The 5,262-nt window shown below is 38.1% G+C and overlaps 1 long non-coding RNA gene across 1 annotated transcript; it reads left to right on the top strand.

The window, feature by feature from the left end:
- Positions 1–3,480: 3,480 nt before the first annotated feature.
- Positions 3,481–4,949, top strand: LOC126410691 (uncharacterized). Its single transcript, XR_007575186.1, has 2 exons — positions 3,481–3,919; positions 4,092–4,949. It is a non-coding gene; the product is annotated as an uncharacterized LOC126410691 (long non-coding RNA).
- Positions 4,950–5,262: the final 313 nt, after the last annotated feature.

Raw genomic sequence — 5,262 nt, forward strand, 5'->3', positions numbered from 1 at the left:
AACAAATTAGCCAATATAAATAAATGAACATAGTGCATGGACCATAAGGCTTAGGTCTGTCATACTCGATTCATACGTAGAATGAACAAATTGTACATATATCATAAGTTTTTCGTATAGGTTAAGTTGTCTTTTACATACAAGAACTTGCAAGAAAAGATGAAGAAGTCTTCCAAAATAAAGGCACTGCTTTCTGTCAACAAATATGAACTTTACCGCCTTGTAGATAATAATAATAATCATAGTGGGGTACTAAGTTGAGCAGTACTACTTCGAGGCTACCTTTTAATTGCACCTTGAAATATTTTTGATACCCACTCGAAAAGTCCCCAACCCAGACTTTCACTTGGAGTGACCAAATGCATTTTAAAATAATTTGTATACCCACTCAAACGTGCTCTTCTTCACAATTACAAGATGGTTTGATTCGATAAGAAAGAAGATGAGATGGTTGTAAAAGATACTTTCGATCTTTTTTATTTGCCTCCTCAAATTGAATACAAGAGAACAAGAACATAGGTCGGATGATTGTCTTTTTAAACAATTTGAGAAGTTTTTTGGTACCTGAAAGTTTAAGTATCCTTTATAATTATTTGTTTTCAATAAAAAACTCACACTCTGTTGTTCCAAATGAGAAAATGAAGAAAAAAAACAGTAAAAAGGATGAAAAAGAAAGATAAGTGATTATGGAGTGAGCTTTTTATATTAAACGAGCATTAAGTTAAAAAGTTGAATTCCTCCATTCATGCTTCCCCTCCTTCTTAGAAGCACCCCCACTTACAATTTTCAGAATTCTATTTAAAAAAATAAATACATAAAATTCATTTTGGCCTGGACATGCTTTTCTCATTGTCGTTTTTGTCTTAACACTGTTTGAAAACCATGCCTCAGTTTTCCACTGGACAATTCATTTAAGACAAGTTATCCAGTGAAACTCATTTGAGACAGTTTCCACCTATATTCATGCTTCCCCTCCTTCCTAGAAGCACCCCCAACTTACAATTTTCAGAATTCTATTTCAAAAAAATAATAAAAAAATATAATACTGCGGTGTTAGCGGCATCAAAATCAAGTGTGAATGTCATGTTTCGCAGCAGATCTTTAATTCAATGCACCAAAAGTTTGGATGGTTAGCATGACATCCATCTAGATGTTAGCCTGGACATGCTTTTCTCATTGTCGTTTTTGTCATAACACTATTTGAAAACCATGCCTCAGTTTTCCACTGGACAATTCATTCAAGACAAGTTATCCAATGAAACTCATTTGTGACAGTTTCCACTTACAATGTCATTTATGTAATGACTCATGGCCGAAGCCTAACTAGAATTTAGCAACATTGGATTAGAAATTACTCATGCTTAATCAGATATATCCCAATTAAATAATTACGTCAATATTTGAAACATCTATATTAACAACCATATTTTTTCAAAGGGTGAAACGAGCATAGCATAAACGGTCGGGCTTGAGGTGTATGGAGATGCATGTCTCTAGTCGATGCCCAAGTGGTGGAGTACGGTGTATAAGTTGAAGGGAGCATTGGTGGTACTACTAATGTACGTAGCTCAAAGCCCTATAGACTTGGGGAACGAGGGGTCTTAATGCTTCTTCTTTTTTGAGTGGTGAGTTATTGACTTTGAAAGGGTAACAACAACTCGCTAAGATTTTGCCAGGTAAAAAGTTTTATAGTCTATCTTAAGTAGTCATCCTCCAAATGCGTCACAACTTCTCACCATGGAAAAATTTTATATCATGCAAGCGAACACATATACATAGAAAGAATGGTAAGGCGATGTTGGTCAAGCTAATGCTCCCGACAAGGCTTGGACGCTCCTTTAAGCCAAAACCCCCTTTGAGTGGGATCCATTAGAGCCACAAAGACGGGTAGCCTTCGCATGTTGCAGGCCACATCAGTATGGGGATTGATAACCGCGTCCACCATTGCCTCGAATTCCTCTGATTGAGGCATTATCTTTCCTCTTCCTCCACCCTAGGCCCTGGCCTGCTGACCTGCCCAAATGCAAAAGACACAAATTAATTTCTTGAAACGTCACCGGTTTCATAATTTGCCGCGAAGTGTGAATGGTTATCATGCTTCAGTAGGCCTAGTAACAACAGTGTTTTCTTAAGCCATACCTTGGGCTTGTTCCTCTGAGGCACCGGCTGCAACTCCTGCTTCCCGTGTGCAAACTGCAACCACATGGTGTAAGAATGAACTATTACAACCACATTTCACATATGCTAGTGCAGATATATAACTAAGCCAATGCGTGCACACTCTACCAGCCTCCTATGGAAGCGGTGCTAAAACATGGGAAAAAAAAAGAACTAAAGCATGTATGTGGTTGTGGTTGGCATTTTGATGCATGCATCCATGGGAAAGGGAGCTCTCTCTTTATTCATTCTTTGATGTTCTTGAGAAAAGATGGACTCTCAATATATAGAGTACAGGCCAGACCATTTTAGGTAAGATAATCAAGCTGGAATCTTACTGATAAAAAAAGTGCCAAGAAAAAAGGGATCAAATCTCTTATCAAGATCTGCTATTGTTGTGCAGATCTTGATAAAAATTACATTATAACACACTAGCTTGGAGTGTATTAACAAAGTGTGACATGGCAGATCCCACTTTTCAACCTGCCATGTCATAATCACAGGTTCTTTTGGCAAGCCATAGTAAAAAGAGGCAGGCCCGTATCAAGAGAACTGAAAATATGAGGACCGTATTTAGAATTTCTAGAAGAATCAAGCCCCTAAATACAAATTTTTTCCACAACAGATCCGTTCTTTTCATCTCACCAATTTACTGCATCACATGGAGTTATGTGTTCTATTTACTGCCTTACTCTGTTTGAATTAATATGGAAAAATGAAGATGTGTTTCTCTTTTTTCTTAAAAAAAAAATCTGTCAGTTCTTATCTTTGGTGTATAATATTCAAGTTCATTATAATAAAATATTCATTTTCATTTTGGCTTTTCAGCTTTTCAGGGATGAGAATGATATCTACGTGATACTTTGTTACATAAGACAATCAATGGATTATTTATCCTGATTGAGTATAAACCCCAAGGGTTACCAAAAATATATCATTTTTTTTCGTTTTCTTTTTGTTTTTTTTAATCCCAAATTCAATTGTTTTTTTTTTGAGAATAAAAAAAAATGAACATTTATCTATTTCAGCAAAGCAGAATTTTAGACCAATTAAAATCGACAAGACATGCACCATATAATAGCAAGAGGAAGAAAGTCGTGTGGCACTGACAGTTCAAAGAAACAAATTGAAATATTCATTCTGCCTTTGTTTAACTTGTTCCAAATTGTAATTGGAAAGCAGCCTTTAGCTTTTTTAGAGATAGAAATTGTGTATTATCATGATCTTATATACCAAAAACTTGTAAGCCATAACCTTTTTTTTTACTATATATATGTTGGTCAAAGGAATCAGTAAAAACAAGTTCTCTCCAGCTTTATTTCCTCTGTTTTCTTCTCTAAGTTTTCTCTCGGTATCATTAGCAAAATGAGAGAGGAAAATCGACTGCTCCCTTCCGTTAACTCCAAAAAATCAAAGTTTGTAGAGAGGTTCTTCAGACACCTGGAATTGGAATAATCTTCTGCTCGACAGCTAGAATCGCCTGAAGAATCAGCAACGGCCTTCTTCTCTGCCACCTGATACACCTTCGTCTCAGCTAACTATTCCAGAGAACGGCGGGAAAGGAAGTCAGGGAAGGGCACCTTTCTCACCGGATTCTTCTGTACTCCGGCAGCAACCCCTATCGCCGGAATTTCTCAGGGTCGACTGCATTTCTCTGCTGTGGATGTCAGTGACGAGCCCATTGCAGATCCTCACAAATCATCTCCAGAAATCTCCTCTTGGCAGCTCCTGTTCTCAGCCTACAGGTTCAGCTCGACAGCAGGTTCTCTCAACCGTTCAATGAGTCACAAACTCAGGCAGTCATATTTGCTTCTGTTCAAAGGCTATGGTTTCCTCTCTGATTTATGGCAAAAGGGCTTCTCCAATGGTGGAAAGAGGGAGGAAATAAATTTGGTGCGGTCAGACTGTAACGAGGGTTTTTTTTTCTTGGGCAGGCTTTGAACTATTTCTCTGTTTTCTCTGAGGAGAGCTTGACGGTGATAGTCTGAGATCCCTGGATTTTCTGCCCCTTGAACGTGAGCATCAAAGCAAAAATTCGTGAAGCCTGCTCTGTTTGCGTAGAATGAACACCACCGACTCGGGATTCATCAAAGATCTTAATTCACTCCTCCTATTTTGCTCTCAGCCCTGCAACTATGGCTTCTCTATTTTCTAAGGTTAGTTTTTTTTCTCTTTCTCTGCGTCAAGACAATTTGAGTCTTGGAAGTCGTTGAGTCAATACTTGGAGCCGGAAAAGGAGGAGGAAGACGTCTGCTGCTGCTCAAGGGAGACCTGCTGCTTGGCCTGCTTGCCGAAGGAAAGGGGGAAGTGAACCCTCATTCCCTCATATATCTCTGCCTCCTCTCCCTCCATGGTCGTGTTTCTGGATCAATCTTTGCTGACGACAGGAAGAGATGCAAGTGATCATTTTTTTCCGAAGCCCAGCTGACCATTGTCTTCCTTCTCTAAGAACAATGAGAAGGAACTATGGAAGACCAAGAAAAGAATAATGGTGACATCAGCAGTTCAAAAAATTCTCGTGACTGATTCCTTCTTTTTACATCGTTCAGATATGATAATCCCAGAAGTGTTTCCTTCTTTTTACATCATTCTTATAATCCCAGAAGTGTGTTGGTATCTCAAGCACTTAACAGTGACAATTATGCCATTTGGAGTAGAGCCATGATAATGGCCTTGTCAGCCAAAAATAAACTAGGCTTCATAGATGGATCTATCAAAGAGCAAAAGAAGGAGATAAGAATCGTGCCTTATTAGTTAGATACCAATAAGATGATTCTTTCATGGATTTTAAATTCTATTAGCAAAGAAATTGCTGCTAGTATTGCTTATGCTACTTCTTATCAAGATGTATGGGAAGCATTAAAAAGCAGGTTTACTCAGAGTTTAGCACCGAGAATATATCAACTGCAGAGTTCTATATGAGACTTCAACAAGAGACTCTATCAGTTACTATGTACTACACAAAAACTAAGGTGTTATGGGATGAACTTAACTCTTATTCTCCCATACCATCTGGTTCATGTGGTGCTATGAGAGTTTACTCAGATCATATTAAAAGACAAAGAGTAATCCAATTCTTGATGGGGCTAAACGACTCGTAGTGAG

The sequence above is a fragment of the Nymphaea colorata genome, chromosome 13, assembly GCF_008831285.2.
Source record: "Nymphaea colorata isolate Beijing-Zhang1983 chromosome 13, ASM883128v2, whole genome shotgun sequence".
Taxonomy (NCBI): domain Eukaryota; kingdom Viridiplantae; phylum Streptophyta; class Magnoliopsida; order Nymphaeales; family Nymphaeaceae; genus Nymphaea; species Nymphaea colorata.